Source organism: Hypanus sabinus, chromosome 3 (genome assembly GCF_030144855.1).
Source record: "Hypanus sabinus isolate sHypSab1 chromosome 3, sHypSab1.hap1, whole genome shotgun sequence".
NCBI classification, from domain to species: domain Eukaryota; kingdom Metazoa; phylum Chordata; class Chondrichthyes; order Myliobatiformes; family Dasyatidae; genus Hypanus; species Hypanus sabinus.
Window position 1 is genome coordinate 56270994 of NC_082708.1, and position 21036 is coordinate 56292029.

General features: G+C 40.0%; 1 protein-coding gene across 1 annotated transcript in view; it reads right to left on the reverse strand.

The window, feature by feature from the left end:
* Positions 1–20830, reverse strand: part of LOC132390902 (PC3-like endoprotease variant B) — a 786805-nt gene extending 765975 nt beyond the window's left edge. The window contains exon 1 of the mRNA XM_059963438.1: positions 20773–20830. The gene's annotated coding sequence lies outside the window, so the exon portion shown is untranslated. The remainder of the gene's footprint in view (positions 1–20772) is intronic.
* Between the last annotated feature and the right edge of the window lie 206 nt (positions 20831–21036).

Sequence of the window (21036 nt, forward strand, 5' to 3'; positions counted from 1 at the left end):
GGAGCTGGTCAAAGATGATTGGAAGGGAACATGAGCAGAGATGATGGTAAAACAGCAAGGACTGAAGTTTCTAGGAACAAATTGGAAGCTACAGGATAGATATATCCCAAAGAAGAAGATGGATTCTAAAGGCAGGTTGACGCAATTGAGGCTGACAGGGAAAGTTAAAACCAAACATAAAAGCAAAAAGAGGGCATTTAACAGAGGAAAAAAATTAGTGCGAAGTTAGGGAATTGGGAAGATTTTAAAAACAACAAAAAGTAACTAAAAAAGCTATAAAGAGGGAAAAGATGAAATATAAAGATGAGTTAGCCAATAATATCAAAAAGGATATCAAAATATGTTTCAAAAATATAGAGTAAAAAAAGGTGAGAGTAGACATTGGACCACTGGAAAATTGACTCACACTGGTGAGGTAGTAATGGGGTCAAGAAAATGGTGGACAAAATAAATCAGTATTTTGTATCAGTCTTGACTGTATGCTGTAAGTTTGAGGCTACTTAGCAAAGTAAGAACCTGTGGTATTTAGAAAAGATATGTATGGATACGCACTAGGTGATTGGCTGGAGGCAAAGATTTTGAATAAGGGGATCCTTTTCTTGTTGGCAGCTGGTGTCTAATGGTTGTCCATAAGGGTCTATGTTGGGACTGCTCTGTTTTATGATATAGGTGAATGATTTGGATAACAGAACTGATGGCTTTATGGCCAAGATTGTGGACAATATGAAGATAGGTGGAGGGGCAAATGAGGAAGCAGGAAAGCTGCAGAAGAACTTAGACAGTTTAGAAGAGTGGGCAAAGAAGTGGTAGATGGAATACAATATCAGAAAGTATATAGTATGCACTTTTGTCGATGGAGTAACGCTGTAGACTATTTCTTAACAGGGAGAATATTCAACAATCAGAGGTACAAAAAGGGATGTGGGAGCCCTTGTTCAGGATTCTCTAAAGGTTAGCTTGCAGGTTGAGTCAGTGGTGAGGAAGGCAAATGCAATGTTAGCACTCCTTTCAAGAGGATTAGAATATAAAAGCAGGGATGTAATGCTGAGGAGTTATAAGGCACTGACAAGGCCTCACTTGGAGCATTGTGGACAGTTTTGGGTCCCTTATCAAAGAATGGATGTGCTGACTTTGAAGATGTTTCAAAGGAAGTTCACAAGAATGACTCCAGGAATGAAAGGTATATCATATGAGGAGCATTTGATTACTTTGGGTCTATATTCATTTGAATTTTGAAGAATGAGAGGGAATCTCAGTGAACCCTATTGAACATTGAAAGGCCTAATAGAATGGATGTGGAGAGAATGTTTGCTCTAGTGGGGGAGTCTAGGACCAGAGGGCAAAGCCTCAGAATAGAGGAACATACGTTTAGAACTGAAATAAGGAGGAATTTCATTAGACAGAGGGTGGTGAATCTATGGAATTTGTTGCCACCTGCGGCTGTGAACACCAAATCATTGGGTGTATTTAAGGCAGAGGTTGATATATTCTTGATGTTAGGGCATGAGAAGCTACAAGGAAAAGGCAAGAGAATTGAGTCAACTCTGCCTTTCCACCATGGCTTACTTACTATACCACTCAATCCCACTCTCCTGCCTTCTCCCTGTAACCTTAGACACTAATCAAGAACCTATCAACCTCTAACTTAAATATACCCAGTGACTTGCCCTCCCTTACTGGGAGCAGGATATCTATGGCACTGGGAGGGTTAGTGCAAATGACCTTGCAAATTTTAGTTATGTTAATCTGTGACAGAATATCAGAGGAATAAAAGTTATTGTTAATCAGATAACCTAGTTAGTGAATTAATAGCACAACTACCTATAGACTAGTAAGATTTAAACAAAATATCTTTTAAATTGAAGGAATAGCAATAGGCAGGGGTATAAATCGTAAAGTTTCTCAAATATTTGAATCTAGAAATTTGCCTTAGAATCGACACACCAAAATGAATGGAAATGTACTGTTTTCATGTGTTTTTACAGAAATCTTGCAGATCCAAAAGTAAATGTACAATGGCAGCTTACCTAGATTTTAGTGTTGTGCTTGATGTTAGCCCTTTCTCCATTACCATTAATTTTTGATTTGCTTTGTATGGTTTGGACTCACTAATCTTCTTATTTGTACATGCAGTGCTCAGATTGATCCTTCTTGTATTTAATGTACTGCTACCCACCTGAGACCATTGATTATGTAGCAGCTCCAAAATACAGGAGACTAGCTGGATTTTAGAGAAAATCTTTTTTCACTTTAAGAAAACTAGCTTGTCAAGTTAAAGCTCAGTAAAGGCTGTGAGAGTTACTTTGATGTCTCTGCACAGTTCAGTTCTTGGGATTAACCATTTCTCTAGTAGCTATAATAAGACCTTTGCATCTCGCATCTACCCATAAATTATTTCCTTCCTTCTCTTTCCAGCTTTGTGTGCTTTTTTATCATTGGCTTCCTATTGCATTCCACAATACGTTTTTAAAAGAATTATCTAGTCACATCAAAACATTCCTATGTTTCTATATTTATGCAGACCTAGACTGGCTGGTGGCTGATAAAGTATTTTGTTCAACTCTGGCCACTTTCTTAAATAATTTGCATTCATTTTCCTGTGCATTGAGACATCCAGGAAATTTCTAATTGCTTCCACTGTGTTACATTCTATTTAACATGGGCCCTTTTTTATTACATTATTTTCCTTGCTCTTTCGACAATTTGAAACTTTACACCTTATGCGCTCTTCCTCATTTGCTAGCTACTCTGGCTCATTCTTCAGAGACAAATCTTCTTAGTTCCTTCGACTCTCTGAAGTGCTCTTACTTGTTTCCAGAATCATCTCTGCCTAATATCATAGTAGTGTCTGTTCCACTTCCAAATTTAATTGTTTAAGCAGAATAGAGCCATATAGCATATTTAGCATTACTTACCAAGTGTTGAAGGAAGGAAGTTTTATCTGTAATCTGGAGAGTGGCTAATTGTGTAGTTCTCCAAGTTTTGGTCATTCAGAGCTCTGTGCAATTTGGTTGCAAAGTAGAATTGTACATAGTGTGTTTAACGATTGGCTTCTCATACCATCAAAATGGAAACTGTGGGTTGACTTGCAGCCTTCAGCGGGAAATAAGCTGTAGGACAAGCTGTGTGGATAGATGTGGGATGGGAGTGGTTGGAGAAAGCAAATTTGAAAAGAATGTGGAGACACAGGAGGCTAATGCTCAGTGAAACCTAACTGCATTGCATTATTGAACGATAACTAATCAAAACCCCATGCCAGCTTTTGTATTAAACTGGATAAATCATCACTGGCATAACTCTGAATCTTTATTAAGGGCCTTGGTATCTTTCTTAAAGAGCAGTTGTCAAAATATGGAGACTGAACTCCAGCTAGATTTAATCAATGGTTTTGTCACTCTATGTCATTGTAATTAATTAGGTAAATCACCAACAACTGCCCAGAAGTCATTCTTGGCTGTCACTGCCCAACATGCTGCACAATTCCATCAATGACATGAATGCAGGAGATAGAATGCAATACACCGTGTGCATTGTGCAATGCAGCTTTCTAAATATAAGTTTCTAACCAATGCATTTTCTTTCAATGGCCTGCTTAACTGTCCTGTCACCTTCAAAAGTTGTTTATATTCTAGCTTCTTGCTAGACCCTATTTAGTTGGGATTCATTATTTTAGTTTCTAATTGCTATACTCTCTACAATTATAATTCTTATTCTATATGTTTTCCTTTTTCTTTTCCAGGATCTCATTTCCTTTGAAAAAACTATTGCAATCCTCCTCTTTTTACACTAATTTCCCAAGCTATCTATGTTCTATGAAATTCTACCCTGTATATCATGTATATTCATTAATTTACATCAATATGATAATTCCTTCTATACTGCCTTCTGGGCTGAAGAACAACTGTCCGCCTTTCTGTCCCTAATTTATTTCTACACTGCCATTTCTCCTTTAGTTACATGAATTTTAATTGTGCTAATGAGTATAATAATGAGTTTAATGCAATCCTTTGACAAAATGTGTTTTGAGTGTTCATAAACACATCATACATAATACCCTTCTTACTCTTCCCTGTTACTTCATCAAGCAATTCCGTTAAGTCCGACCTTGTTACTTTTAACATATAGAGTTTCATGACATCACTGTTAGTAGAGGTATTGTCAGTCAGACTTAGTGAGCTGGACTCAGCCTGATCTCTATTGCTGCTTTGTTTAGACTTTGCATGTTCTCCCTGTGGTCAATTAGGTGTCCCCCTAGTTGCTCCTGTAGCTTCTCACATTCCAGATACATATGCAGTGAGAAGTTAATTGGCTATTATAAATTATCTTTGGTGGTTGGTGGTCTAAATGGAGATGATGGGAAGGTTCAGGAAATAAAAAAAGAATGAGTGTAAATCAATGTCAGCTTAATGGTTTGCACTAACCTGGTGAGTTGAAGTGCCTATTTCCATGTGGTATGATTCCATCACTGGGCATGGCAAGTTCTGAAAGTATTTCCTTTATAGATATTCAGTATTGATATATTCATGTTACATGTACCAAGATACAATGACAAGTTTGACTTGCATGCTGATCAGAATGAGAAACAGGTTTTAATATTAAAGGCATATGTTGTGAAATTGGTTAACTTTGCAGCAGCACTGCAGAGATAAATATAGAAAAATATGAATTATTGTAATTATTTTCATGTGTATATTGTAGTTAAGTTAAAAACAGAAATAAATAAAAAGAAGTGGTGAGGTACTGTTCATGGGTTCAATGTTCATTTAGAAATTGGATGATCTGATTCACTGAGTGTGTGCCTTTAGGTTTCTGTACCTCCTTCCTGATGGTAACAATGAGAAGAGGTCATCTCCTGGGTGGTGGGTGTCCTTAATGAGGAACACTGCTTTCCTGAGGCACCCATCCTTGAAGATGTCTTGGATACAACGAAGGCTAATAGCCATGATGGAGCTGACTGATTTTATAACTTTCTGCAATTTACGTTGATCCTGTGTAGTGGTGCCCTAAAACCAGATGGTAATGCAGCCAGTCAGAATGCTCTCAAAAGTACATCTGTAGAAGTTTCTGAGTGTTTTAGGTGACAAACCAAATCTCTTGAAACTCATAATGAAACATAGCTGCTGTCCTGCTTCCTTTATAGCTGCATCAATATGTTTTGCAGCCAGGTCAGGTCTTCAGAAATACTGACACTCATGTAGTAGAAATTGCTCACTCCCTCCACTTTTGTTTCCTCTTCTGTTTGTGTTCCATTGTTCTACACTTTCTGATGTCTACAATCAACCTGTTGGTCTTACCAACATTGAGTGCAAGGTTGTTGCTACAACACTACTCACCTAGCTGTATCTCACACCTGTATGACCTCTTGTCACCATCTGAGATACTGCAAACAATGGTTGAAGACCCAGTTGCAGAGAGAGGTACAGAGGCCCAGGTTTAGTAGTTTTTTGATCAGGACTGTGATAAACTCTGAGCAATAGTCAATAAACAGCATCCTGACCACCATTGCATATTTCACTGAGGTAGTACAAAGCAAAACAATAACAAGGCAGAAAAAAGTGTAAAACCCACAGAAAAAAATGCAAGGCAGGTAAACAACAAAGTTGTTTATAATAAAGTTTTTATAAGTTGTTTTTGATCATAACGAGGTAGATTGTTCATCTTATCATTCAAGAGTTCTATTCAAGTGTCTGATAGCAGTAGGATAGAAGCTGTGTTTGAGCCTGGTGATAGATGCCTTCAGGCTTTTTTAATCTTTTGTCTAATGAAAGAGGGGAGAAGAAAAGATGTCTGTGGTAGGTGTGGTGTTTTTTCTTAAACATCATTATTGTCTCCCCATTCCCTGTCTACACTGGAAGCAAACTCCTTTCAATTTCTCTTGTGATTTAAGACTTTTCTTTTAGGTAGATTTAAATCTTCTGATTTATTGAGTATTTTCATTTTGTTTCTTTTTCATTTTAGTAGCAAAATATAGACATATAAGAAAATGTGAATGTAACTTGATTATATTTTTTATGTTCAACTTCACTCTAGGCAAATTATTGGAGAGGATTTTTAGATGCAGTATTCTATGTCTAGTTGGAGAACCACAGTCTGATTATGGATACTCAGCATAGCTTTGATAAGGGCAGGTCATGCCTCATAAGCCTGGCTAATTCCTTTGTGGCAAAGCACATTGATGAAGGTAGAGCAGTAGATGTGGTGCATATGGATTTTAGTAAGACGTTTGACAATGTTCCCTACAGCAGGCTCATTCAGACAGTCAGGAAGCATGGGATCCAGGGGAACTTGGCTGTGTGGATTCAGAACTGGTTTGCCCATAGAAGGCAGCATATGGCAGTAGTCGGAGAGTATTCTGCCTAGAGGCTTGTGACCAGTGATGTTCCACAGAGTTCTGCTCTGGAACTGCTACCCTTTTGATTTTCATAAATGACTTGGCTGAGATAATGGAAGGGTGGGTTAGAGGGTTTGCAGGTGGCACAAAGATAGGTGGAGTTGTAGGTCGTCTGGAGGGTTGTGGTGGATTATAGTGGGATATTGACAAGATGCAGAGCTGGGCCGAGAAGTGGCAGATGGATTTCAGCTGTAGAAAAGTGTGAAGTGATTCATTTTGGAAGTTTGAATTTGAAGACAGAATACAGATTTAATTGTAAGATTCGTAGCAGTGTGGAGGAACAGAGAGATTTTAGACTCCAAGCTCATAGTTTCCTCAAGCTGTTGTGCAAATTGATAGGGTTGTTAAGAAGGCATATGGTGTGATGACCTCATTAGACATTGGATTGAGTTCAAGAGCCATGAGATAATATTACAGCTCTATAAAACCCTGGTTAGACCACACTAGGAATATTGTGTGCAGTTCTGGTTGCCTCAGCATAGGAAGGATGTGGAAGTTTTATAAAGGATGCAGAGGAGATGTACCAGGCTGTTGCCTAGACTAAACAGCATGGCTTGTGAAGAGAGATTAATGAGCTAGGACTTCTCTCGTCGGAGTGAAAGAAAATAAAAAGTGACTTTATAGAGCTGACAAGAGATGTAGATAGAGTGGATAGCCAAAGCCTTTATTTCCCAAATAGGAGGGAAGTATAAGGGGAACGGTGGAGGTAAGAATTGTGGGTGCATGGACCATCCCACCAATGGTGATGGTAGAGGCAGATATATTAGGGCATTTCAGAAACTCTTAGATTAACACATGAATGATAGAAAAAATGGAGGGGTATGTACAGTAGAAAGGAATGGTTAGATTGATCCTAGAGTAGGTTAAAAGGTTGGCAAAACATTGTGGTCCAAAGGGCCTGTACAATGTTGTAACGTTCTATGTTCTATGTTTACTAAAACCTGAGGAAATAAGCAAGGCATATAACAACATAGTTAAGTTAAATGGCAATACAAAATTATTTGCACAATTTAACCTATTCAGCAATTCCAGAAGTAATGTGTCAACAGTTTATCATGTTTACAAAGCACACTTAGACTACTATATCACTGAATTGATTACACACTGTTTTAAGAATGTTGCTATAATATTATTGTATTACAAAGTACAATATTTAAAATTCTGAAGAATATCTGCTGTAGTTCTCTTTCAAAACATGCGCTAAAAATGGTGCATTATTGTCCATTCTGTGAATCACTTAGTTGAAATGATTGCAGAGTATTATCACCCTGATATTGCAATGCACATTTATAGTCCAACGTGGTCTCAGGTAAGGAAAAAATAATAAACATTCTTCCCACTTCCAGATTTCAGAGACTTTTTTTCTGATTTACTGTGACATGGAATTTATTAGCAGTAATTGGCAAACCTGGATTTTAAAGTATTAGAAGACAACACTGCCTTTAAACTGCTGAAAACGTAATAGACCAAATGTAAATAGTGTTTACTGGTGACAGGAAGACATGGCTTGGAGGGAGTGAAGGGAACTGACTATTCAGAGGGAAGCTCTCCTCCCTGCCAATGCATTGACTTTCAGGGCCAGGCTGAGTACATGCATCACATGGGAGGGCGGGGCTGATAATTACAGCAACTCTTACAATGGTGTTAATATGGCCTTTGTCACTTAACTCTGTTGCAGAAGTCTACATTTCATCTGGTTTTGAAATAGTCAGCAGAGGCACAGATATTCAAGGTGGCCAGCAACGGCGCCTCCAGGAGGCCCAGCTGCAGGTGGTATGGTGATGCAGCAAGGAGAGCCACTGCCTCAGAATGGGTTCAGGCACATAAAATCAGCTCTCTGGCGCAGTGAGATAATGGCTCCACTTGCTGTGCCACCAAACTCCTCCACACTTCCTGCAGCATGCACCTTGGGTGTTTAGAATATTGAACACAGAACAGTAGATTGCCAGCCCTTCGGCCACAATGTTGTACTGACCCATGATTGTTCTAGCCCTTCCCTCCTACACAACCATAATCCTCCATTTTCCTTGCATCCATGTGCCTCTCTGAGAGTCTCTTAAACGTCCCTAATGTATCAGCCTCTACCACTACCTGGGCAGTGCATTCCAGGCACCCACCTCTCTGTGTTAAAAAAACGTTCTTTGAACCTCCCTTAAAATTCCCACCATTCACCTTAAACGCATGTCCTCTGGTATTGCTCATCCTGGGACGTTTTGTACCAATGCTTTGTGCAGCTTAGCACTGGTCAAGAAGTATCCTGATTGTGAGCGTCCTCAGGTAGCTAGGCAGCCCTCCAGTAGTCCCTGATGCAGACATTGCCCCTGCATGTGTGAGACGGCACTATCTGTCCCAAAGAGACTCCTTTGGTATACGAATATCTGATCTGGCACACGGCCCGCATGAGACTTGAGATGTTGCAAGCTTGGAGGGAATAATGCCAAATTAATTGCCATAGAAGTTGTCCCAGATGTCTCCATACCAGCCTGAATATGTGTTGTATGAACACCAACTTCCGCAATCACAAATCCTCACCCTCCTCCAGCACAGGCAATGGTTTAACAGAATTAGAGAAGTGCCATCTTAACTCTGCAATTCACAAATTACTTTCTAAAGTGCACTGACTTCCAGCAAAATGGTTCCCATTATTATAATCATCCAATGATAATTAATGCTTGGCTTATATTTAATTACCTACTATGTTTTAAGGCTCATTTATGGAACACTGCACTTTGAAGAAGAACAAAATATGACCTTTCTAATAGTTAGACTCCAGTGAACTATGAAGCATTTGGAACAATGTGAAAATTTGCATTTGTAAAGGTAAAAATGAGGAGGGCCATTAATCCCAACAGTGTCCATGAGCTAAGGTCATATACTAAATCGAACAGAGAGCCATTAAAATTATTGTAGGGAGAATTTAGCTTTTAAAATCTACCCTTTTCTAAAGGTGCAGAGTTGGGCTGAACAGAATGCATTTGCTGCTCACGGCATTTGAAATTCCATTGTGCTCTAAGTGGCTGAAAGCTGTGGCGTTAAAGGCATCGGAGAATGGTTACACGGAAATAATTAAGATTGCCATAAAAACTTAACGTTGAGTGAGTATGCAGCATGGATTAGATCGAGCTGACAGCCAACAGTACTCTGTGGCATGTGTGCTTTTACATTCTGAACTTCCACGCTTGCACACTACTGTGTCTAGTACAGAACACACCAAGGGTCAGATGCAAGTGTGTCTGATCTCTTGCTCCATACCTGGACTTCTCAGTGAGTCTAGGACTGAGCTGGAGAGTTTGTACCTCCTCTCTAAGCTTTACATCATGCAATGCAGGTAATCTAGATCTATTGATTTGAATGAATCAACATTCATTAAAAAGATGACTGAAGGTTTCTGATAACTTCATTATAATTAATATTGATATATTAAATTAACTTAAATCAGTTAAGCATAGTGAACATGCTGGCAAAAGTAGGCACTGGGCCAAATGAGGAAGTGCTAGGATAGGTGAAGTGGGCCTTAGTAGTGGAAAGTATGTTGAAGAACAAGGTGTAGTGCCAAATAAGATTCCTATTCATGTTGCACATTTCAAAACTTTAGGTTCTCGCATGCCACCGTATAACTCAAAGAGTTTCTTTACTCAAAGAGTGATAGCTGTGTGGAATGAGCTTCCTGTAGAAGTAGTAGAGGCCAGTTCAGTTGTGTCATTTAAGGTAAAATTGGATAGGTATATGGACAGGAAAGGATTGGAGGGTTATGGGCTGAGTGAGGGTAGGTGGGACTAGGTGAGATTAAGGGTTCGGCATGGACTAGGAGGGCCAAGATGGCCTGTTTCCGTGCTGTGATTGTTATATGGTTATATGGTTATAACCAATAAAGTAATCACTTGAATTCTGAACTGTGATCAGCATATGCTGTTTTCACTTCAACGTCTGTGTGGGAAATTAGTTGAGTAATGTTACACACCATTTCTATTTGATGCAGTCATTTAACTTGATTAAAACTGCTTTGGCCCTGCAATTCTATAGCAGCCATTGGGCCATATGGCCCTCTTGGGGCTCCTGGCAAACTTGAAGGGGGCCACCGACTGAAAGCTGTGAGAAGGGGAGCCCCAAGTGTTTATGGGGGCCCTGGTAATTTACAGACAGACAGACAGACATACTTTATTGATCCCAACGGAAATTGGGTTTCGTTACAGTCACAGCAACCAAGAATAGTGTAGAAATATAGCAATATAAAACCAGAAATAATTAAATAATAATAAGTAAGTTATGCCAAGAGGAAATAGGTCCAGGACCAGCCTATTGGCTCAGGGTGTCCGACACTCTGAGGGAGGAGTTGTAAAGTTTGATGGCCACAGGTAGGAATGACTTCCTATGACGCTCAGTGTTGCGTCTCGGTGGAATGAGTCTCTGGCTGAATGCACTCCTGTGCCTAACCAGTACATTATGGAGTGGATGGGAGACATTGTCCAAGATAGCATGCAACTTGGACAGCATCCTCTTTTCAGACACCACCATCAGAGAGTCCAGTTCCACCCCCACAACATCACTGGCCTTACAAATGAGTTTGTTGATTCTGTTGGTGTCTGCTACCCCAACACACAACAGCAAACAAGATATCACTGGCCACCACAGACTCGTAGAACATCCTCAGCATCGTTACAGCAGATGTTAAAGGACCTCAGTCTCCTCAGGAAGTAGAGACGTATGGTTTTATCGCATATCCTCAAAACCCAGCTTTGCCCAGCTGCTTGAACTGCATGACTACATTGTCAAATGAAAGCATGATGCCAAGCAAATTGAAAAATCTTTTGGATACTTTGCATCCAGAGAAGAAGGATAAACACTTAGATTTCTTCAAAAACCTTCAAGATAATTTCAAGAGAAGGCCAATGCTGAAACAAATGCTTGCTGAAATGTCACAGAAGTTAGAGAAGAGTCTTGTTGCATCATACAAAATTAGTAAGCTGATTGCTAAAACTGGAAATGCTTACAACATTGGTGAGTTTCTTATCCTGCCTTCAGTGTCCATAATAGTATCTGATGTCATGAATTTGAGTGCCAAAGAAACAATTCAGGCAATTCCTTTGATTAAATCTACTGTTGCCAGAAGAATCAATGAGATGGCACAGGACATTGAAGAGAGATTGGTCAGTTCATTATAATCCAAGAAATTCTCTTTACAATTAGACGAAACTACTTTACAAGCTAACGATGCTCTTCTCATGCCTTATGTGGGATTCTGGAATGGAAACGAACTGATGGAACAGATGTTGTTTGCCAGGAGGATTAAAATGGATACTAAGGGATTGTTTATCTTTGAGGAATCAAAAGTTACTTAAGCGAGAACAATATTCCAATGGAGAATATAATTGCTTGTACATCTGATGGTGCCGCTTCCATGGTTGGTCGATACAGAAGGTTCATTGCCCATCTAAAAAGTGTTATTATTTCTGTCTTTACTATTCATTGTGTCATTCACAGGGAGCACCTAGCAGTTAAAAACTTAGGAGGACGTCTCAATCTTTTGCTTTCAGTTCTCATAAAGGCTGTAAACTTCATCAAATCCCATGCCCCTCAGGATCGTCTTTTCTGGCAGCTGTGTGAAGAAAATGATGCAGGCTTCCAGACGCTGCTGTTGCATACCGAGGTGAGGTGTCTTTCCAAAGGTGTCTTCTACGTTTTGTTACACTCTGGGACACCACAGTTCCCTTCATGTCTGATAAAGAGCATGGAGAAAGAGTCATTGATGCTAAGGCAGACATATTTAATCTGGCAGATATCTTTCAGAAACTTAATTTGTTAAACAAGACCTTACAGGGCAAAAACAGTAACCTCGTAGATTGTAAGGAAACCATTATTTCTTTCCTTAAAATATCGCAAGACGAGGTGACCTCCAACTGTCATTGTCTAATTTGGAGCCCGACATCATGAAACTTGCAGAAAAGCACCAAGCTCAAGGATTACATTTGGCCTGATAGATGTTTAATTTCATACAGTCTGTTTTTAAGTTTTGTCCAGTATGTCAGAATGTTCAAGTTTTCTTGGTGTTCAATAATAAATGATTTTCTTTCTATCTGTGTTGTATCCTTGCTTGAAAGGGAACCTGGAACCTGAGATGGGTTCCTAAGGGGGCCATGGACAAAAGACGGTTGAGAATCACTGATCTATAGGACATCCTGCAGCTGTTTCCTCACTCAAGCCCACAGTTAAAGTCAATGGCTTAGTCCCAATTACAGCATTGGTACTCCTTCAAGCTTTGTTGGGTGTCCTTTCAAATGCTGACAGGAACAAGTCAAAATCATGGTATGAAGATTTGTAATGTGACACCATGGGATTGTCATATATTTTACAAAGAGACATAGTTGAAATTGCCTCTTGCCTTTCTGAAAGTATATATGTTTTTAGTGAAGACTGCATAAATTAATTCTATCTCACTGGGCTAGGGAGATCAAAAAACAATTAACCGATGTGTTCCAGAGCTCATCACTATTCCGTTCCATTGTTTGGAAAGCAGTAATGTATAGATAGAATCGTCTTAGCTTATGATACCGTTAAGGTTTAATGGCCTATTGGTACCTGACATGATAAAGGTTTTAAGATTGATTATATCAGGAGATAACAGAGAGCTGTCAATACCTTTTGGAGACATTTATTAGTACAAATCTCTATTGTATTCTGAGGAAGATTAAGAAGGAAGAAAATTCAGTTCAGGATAGGTTTCCATTGGTTGGGAATAACAACAACAACAAAAAAATGCAAAAGCAAATCAGATTTTGTGGATATTATTGATATGCAATAAGAAACAAATCCTAGCTATCACACTAGCTGCCAATACAGTAGTGACACTTGAGCATTTTTTATGTTCTGTCTGAATTAATTTCAGTCAACAAGCTTACACAAGACTTCCATCAGTCAGGACATTGATTATAAAAGATAGGAGGTGATATTATGTTTTTGATTATTATGTTCAATTTTGTTCATCCTCCTGCAGGATAGAGTTCTTAAACTGGGAAGTGTGCAGCAAGATTTACAAGGATACTGCCAAGAATTAAGATAAGAGACTGAGTTATAGGGTGAGTTTGGACAAACTAAGGCTTTATTTCTTGGAGCATTGAGACTGGGAGGTGATCTGAGAGAGGCATATAAACTGATAGGCTGATTGGACTCAGTCTTTTCCCTGAGTTGAGGAATCAAGCACTGAAGGGCATAGGTTTAAGATGAGAGGGGAAAGATTTAATAAGAACTTGAGTGGAAATACTTGTTACACAAAAGATGTTGTGTATGTGAAATGAGCTGCCAGAGGAATTATTGAAACAAGTACAATAATAATTTCTAAAAACCAGTTCAACAGGTACATGAATTGAAAAGGTTTGGAGGGTTATAGGCTTAATTAGACTTGGGGCACAGCCAATTCTACACCACATTATGAGCTGGTTGTTGTTGGGACATAATCACATTGCTGTCTCCAATGCATTCAATAGTTTCAGGTTAATGTTGGAGCAAACCAGTGCCATAGAGAAATATGAGGTGAATCTGAGAAGTGCAAGAAAAGATTAATCAGAATCAAAAGATACAACTAACCCACGTTGAAGGTGGTTGCTTGATTTTTTTCCCCCGGGAAACGAGGCCAAAACTAGAGAACATTGATTTAAGGTGCGAAGAAAAGATTTAGAGGGCACCTGAGGCATATTCCATATACCCACCACTCATATAGGGGTTAGGTATATGGAATGAGCTCCCTGAAAGCTATAGGCTCCTGGATAGGAAAGTTTTAGAGAGATATGTACCAAATGCAGGTAAACATGTTTAGCTCAGGTAGGTACCCTGTTGTGTTAGACAAATTATACGAAAGGTCTCTTTGTGTGCTCCATAACTTGTTGACTCAATGACACAAACAAGAGGAAATCTGCAGATGCCGAAAATCCAAAGCAACACGCATAAATTGCTGGAGGATCTGCCTGGCCTACTGAGTTCCTCCAGCATTTTGTGACTCAGTGACATACCTGTCTAATATAGGAAGAGGCATGAATTCACTTTAACATGAATTCAGAGTCTAGAGTCAAACTGTAATAATTCTGTATTAGAAATAGGTTTTGGTAAGATGCAGACATAATGTCCAATGTCACAGGTGTCACTCAGTGACTTCCTCTTGTGCCCAATACCTTAGATTGCATTGGAAGCTGAGACTTCCAATATCCAGCCCACATAGTGGCATCATGGTTTATAAATGCTCTGAGTGTGTAATACTCTCTTGTAAGCAGATCATTACTTGCTTACAAGAGTGGTAGTGGTTCAGTGGAGAGCACGTCTTTTGTCCTCTCTTAAATCAGACAGATTCTGCAGATGCTGGAAATCTTAAGCAATACATAGAAAGCGCTGGAGGAACATAGCAATTCAGACAGCACCTACAGAGGGGAAAAACGGTCGATATTTCAGGTTGAGATCTAGCAGGACTGGAAAGGATGGGGGCAGAAGCCAGGAGAAGAATGTTGGGGAAGGGAAATAGGATAAACTGACAGCTTAGACCGAGTGAGGAGATGAAGTAAGAAGTTGGGAGGTGATAGGTGAAGGAAGGGCTGAAGAAGAAATCTACTGGAAGAGGACAGTAAGTCATGAAAGTAGAGAGGGAGAAGGGAAACCAAAAGGAAGTGTAGAGAGTCTGGGTGGGCACATGGTCAAAGAGTCAGAGAGCAGTAGAGATCACAGAGGGAGATCAGTGAGAGAGGGTCTCACTGAACTCCCTTTGAAGAGAAGATTTAAATTTCTTCAGCGTAGGGATACCTAAGAAACTTCACAATGGGGCAGCAAATCATAATTGTAAGAGGTTCTGCAGACCCAGCTTCTTACTTCATCCCTCTTCCCTGTTTCCTGGTCTCAACTATCTCCTGCCAGCTTGTTCTCCTCCCCTTCCTCCACTTTCTTATTTTGGCTTTTCTGATTCTTTCCTTTCCAGTCCTGATGAAGTGTCTTAGTCCAAAACATGACTGTTTATTCCTCACTCCAGATATGGCCTGACTTTAGATTCCCCCAGCATTTTGTATGATTTATCCTCTCTGCCAGATTTGCTGCTGATTTCTACTTGTACTTTCATATAGTTTGTCTCTGATCTCTTCCGTTCCCACTCTCAACTTCTCTGTCCTTCTCAGAAGAGTAAGTTAGTGACCAATAATCCTCACAAGTGCGCACACGTACAGTTGGATTGGCTATACTGCCACCCACTCCTCCCACAAAGACCTCCAATATATGTTCCCAGTTTCTTTGCTTTTGTAGTGTCTGTTATAATGAGGAGATGCTCATGACTCTCACACACTTTTTTCCAAAGTAACCTCTGCTCTGTAATGAATTGGGCATTTGAATAATTGTATTATGAATATTTTATGTCTAGTGTTGAAATTTTAGCTGTTGAGCAAACATCCTTTTGCCATTCTTGTAGACAAATTGCACACTGATGGACTATTATTCCAATCTGTTCTGAAACATACCTGGTTCCAGGGGGAAGCCCTCAATGAAACCTGGGTACAGTCCATGATCTTTGGACGCTTTGGAATCAAGCAACCTGGAAAATCCGTCTCTGCTATCTACACAACAGGACAGAGAGATTTGACTAAGTCCACAACCTCCTATCTCTTGATTGAACTTGATTTGTTACCCAAATTCTAACCTGACGCATTGCCTCTAACATCAGAAGATAAATCTGATGTGACTACAATGAGTATTGGATTTCCATTAGCCTCTTCCAGTATTTACAACGAAACCCATGCGGAAAACTGGGCAATGAAGATGCATACATCAGGATGCTCTTCATTGATGACATCTCTGTATTACCCTCAAAACTAATCAATAAGCTCCAAGACCTAGTTCTTCGCACTTCCTTGAGCAATTTGTTCCTAGATATGCAGACCTTAGACAAGGCTGTGTGCTCAGCCCCCTGCTCTAGTCACTTTACACTTAAGAACGTGGGGCTAAGTACATCTCCAATGCCATATTTAAGTTTGCTGATGACACCACTGTCATTGGTGGAATTAAGTGTGGTGACAAATCAACATATAGGAGGGAGATTAAAAATCTAGCTGAATGGTGCCACAACAACAACCTCTCACTCGGTGTCAGAAAAAACAGAGCATTGATTATTCACCTCAGGAGGAGGAATGAGCTAGTACTCATCAGGGGATCCGAGCTGGAGAGGATAAGCAACTTTAAATACCTCGGTGGTATCATTTCAGGGGATCTGTTGGGGGTGCGGGACTTAACTGCATTACAAAGAATCTTAGAAATTTGCGAAGATTTGGTACGTCATCTAAAATTTTGATAAAGATCTATGGATGTCCAATGGAGAATATCCTGACTGGTTTCATCACAGCCTGGTATGGAAACAGCAGTGTCCTTAAATGGAAAAGCTCAGTCCATCATGGCTAAAGTCTTACCCATCATTGAGCACATCTAAAAGGAGTACTGTCAAGGCAAAGCAGCATTCATCATCAGGGTAGTATAGAGTGACATATGTACCTTGATAATAAATTTACTTTGAACTTTGAAAACTTTTTGAATAAATCTGAGGAGTTTTCTGGCTTTCTTCCTCCTCCTCTCCAACTCTTTTACCCCTGTTATATGAAAGGTAACGTAGACCATTGAAGTCCTCATTTTCAATTAGAACTGTTGTTTCCTGAGGCACAGCACGTTTGCATTACCTCAGTGGCATTCAGGGATGAAACTGGAGCAAATATGAACACCCACTCTCATCCCAATTAATGTAAAGCAAAGCATTATGCCTTTGGGAATCTCAATAAATCACATACATAGGGGGAGTTCTTCTTGATTTTTGACTATTATTAAATGGAACAAAGACCAATTTAGGAGCATTGGCATCAAATCAGCATTGTGATGCTGCTGCAAGTTTTTCATTACACTATGCATACGTGTACTTGTGCATAAGACAACTTGTCTCGAACATCACAAATTGCACACTCGGCATGATTTATGCTGATGAATTTACAAATGGTATGAATTATTGTGCCCTCACAATTCACAAATAAAACTCCCAGAAAATTAACACTCATCCCAATAGTTTGAGTCCTTTGTGCTCATATAGCCTGCCGAAATAATGAGTTCTTTCATTTCTGACGACGTGGAGTTCAGGGATTCTCATACAGAGAGCTTTTATCAATTATCCACCACTTGATATAGCAAGGCTGTGAATGTTGCCTTCATCTGTTTGTTGTGATCTCACTCAGCTCTGTCTCTAGTGTGTTGCTTTTGCTTAGAATGCTTTCAGTGCTGTGTTGTAAGTTGATCAGGTTGGTACCTCATTTTCATCCATGCTTGGTTTAGTTGGCAGCACACTGTTGTACTCTTTGATGCCTAGTTGGAGCTTTTGATACATTGGCTTTTATAAATCAAAGTTTTGAGTATAAGAGTTGGAATGTTATTGTGAGGTTGTATAAGACATTGGTGAGGCCGAATTTGGAGTATTGTGTGCAGTTTTGGTCATCTAGTTACAGGAAGAATATTAATAAGGTTGGAAGAGTGCAGAGAAGCTTTACAAGGATGTTGCCGGGACTTGAGAAACTGAGTTACTGAGAAAGGTTAAATAGGTTAGGACTTTATTCCCTGGAGTGTAGAAGAAGGAGGGGAGATTTGATAGAGGTGTATAAAATTATGATGGGTATAGATAGAGTGAATGCAAGCAGGCTTTTTCCACTGAGGCTAGGGGAGAAAAAAATCAGAGGACATGGGTTAAGGGTGAAGGGGGAAAAGTTTAAAGGGAACATTCGGGGGAGCTTCTTCACGCAAAGAGAGGTGCGAGTGTGGGATGAGCTGCCAGTTGAAGTGGTGAATGCAGGCTCACTTTTAACATTTAAGAAAAACTTGGACAGGTACATGTACGAGAGGGGTATGGAGGGATATGGTCCAGGTGCAGGTAGTGGGACTAGGCAGAAAAACGTTTCGCACAGCCAAGAAGGGCCAAAAGGCCTGTTTCTGTGCTGTAATGTTCTATGGTTCTAGTATGCTAGCCATGAGGTGATTAGCTATGATAGGATTCTGCTGCAAAGAATCTCTAATTTTGAGCTACTACGCCTGTACTTAATCATTCTCACAGCACAGGGCTTGTGGTTCAAAAAATGGTGGAGGGATTTCTTCAAAGAATATTTTACGGGTATTGCTAATACTACTATCATTGACAGACCCATATGTGAAGAGAAGATTGGTGAGGGAAATGTGGAATGGATGAGGTCCTTAAATTGGTTCTATCATTACTTGTCAGCCCATCCTATCAGCCAGCTCGATCACATGCAATGAATCTTATGGGAGCTGTCCTGTCCAAGACCGGAAGAAGCTGCAGAAGATCGTGAACCTAGCCCAGCACATCACACAAACCAATCTTCCACCCTTGGACTCACTTTACACCACACGCTGTTGGAGCAATGCTGCCAGGATAATCAAGAATAAGTCCCACCCAGCCAACACACTTTTTGTCCCACTTCCCTCCGGGAGAAGATTCAGGAGCATGAAGAAACGTACAGCCAGATTTGGGAACAGCTTCTTTCCAACTGTGATAAGACTGCTGAACAGATCCTGACCTGCATCTGGGCCGTACCTTCCAAATATCCAGACCTGACTTGCACTACCGTACTTTCCCTTTTCTATTTTCTAATTATGATTTATAATTTAAATTTTTATTATATTTACTTCGATTTGTACTTAGGGAGCGCAAAGCGCAGAATCAAATATCACTGTGATGATTGTTTGCTCTAGTATCAATTGTTTTGTGACAATAAAGTATTTATATTTGTATTTGTATTTGATTACTTCCCAGGAGAATTATTGAATCATTAGTAATAATACATGGGAAGTTCCATATTTCTACTTAACCAAAAGTTATAAGACTTAAAAAGTTTTAGGATCACAGATTCTTAATATCACAGGCTTTTGCTTGCGTTATATTGCACACATGCCACTGTCAGCATCATTGCACAAAAGGAAACCATCACTTCTGGCTCTGTGTGAAAGCAGTCCAGCTTATTCCATTCTCCCACTCACATCTCACATAACCGAACTTAGATCCCGTATCAATTCAAGATGGCACTAAGCTGTGAAGGGCATTGGGTACGTGGATCAGACCTAGCTTTTTAAGTTTGTAGGGATGGTTTCTGGGAACTGCGTGGGAAGTTAGGGGTCAGTTTAAGGGTAGGGATAGGAATGAGAGGAGTGAGAAGTCAGGGCAGTAAAAGAAGTGGTAAGGGAAGGAGCCAGAGGCTGGAATTCAGATTGGAAAGATCCCAGGTCAGAGACCAGTCAGAATGGAGGTCCAAGGCATGAACCGTGATGTTTGTGAGGCCCTGAGGACAAGGGCTGGTGATCCCTGAGATCAACTAGTCTTGGTGTCCGAGGGCTGAGTTCGGCATTTCCTGGGATTGGTTAGTCAGTCAACAGTTCTGGAGGTTCAAAGCCCCTAATTGTCGCTTCTGAGGTTAAAGCCCAAAGGTCAGCAAGTCCCAAGGATGGTGGCCCAACATCTGCAAGTCTGGAAGTCAGAGGCACAGAGGCTACCTGTCCTCAGGTTGGAGACTTGTTTGTGCGTGTGGGTGGTGAGGTGCAAAAGGGGCTCATGTTGTTGTTGTTGCTTGTTGTAGTTTGCCTGTGTCTTGTTCTGCGGAACATCGTAAGCATGTTATGTTAGCACCAGAATATGTAGCCACCATCAGCACATCCTCAGATTGCTAATACAAAAAAAGCACATTCCCCTATACGTTGGGTTATTGATAAGTTGATAAGAGAGAAGGAGTCAATTTTAAAAAACCTAGCACATTTATTTTTCAACATAGTCCCCTCCTACATTTACACACTTAGTCCAGTGGTTGTGGAGTATACAGATCCCTTCTTTGTAGTTGAACTGCACGTACATGTAACGAGAGTGTCTTGGACCTCCAGTAGTCCCCAGCAGGGGTGACTGATAAGTTTGTGGCCTAAGGTAGAAGGAGATGAGTTATACACCTCTCGTTACATGCATGTGCATTTCAACTCTGAGTGAAAATGTTGAAAGCTTGACATTAATAACTCATCTCTGTCTACCTTAGACCACAAACTTATCGATCACCCTATGCTGTGGACCACTTCTGGAGGTCTAAGTCGCCGACTTCTACAAAGAAGGGATCCGTATGCTCCACGACCGCTGGACCAAGTGGGTAAATGTAGGAAAAATATATGTGGTAGGTTTTCTAAAATTGACTCCTTCTACCTTAGGCCACAACCTTATCAATCACCCTTGTATATTTCAATATACATGTAATAAATCTAATCACATCAAAACAATATCCAACAGAGTGACATTTGCAAAATATCTGGAAAAAGACAGGAAAAGAAAACCTTAAAAAAAATCTTACCAGCATGTGCATGCAATCCCAGCCTTTAATCACCGCTAGGAGAGAGCCTGGAATCCTTAGTTTCAATCGCTATCTCCTGGCCTTTCCGCATTCACTAAGTTATCCTTGTAACACATAGGCTATTTATACAAAGTAATTTAGCTTGGCTGATTCATGTTACGTCATAAAATTTAGCAGTAAGAATTGTCTAAACCTGTTCAACCTGTTAAGTTTGGTTCTTTTCCTAACCCTTCCCTTAATAGTTCCAAAGAAATAGCTACACAT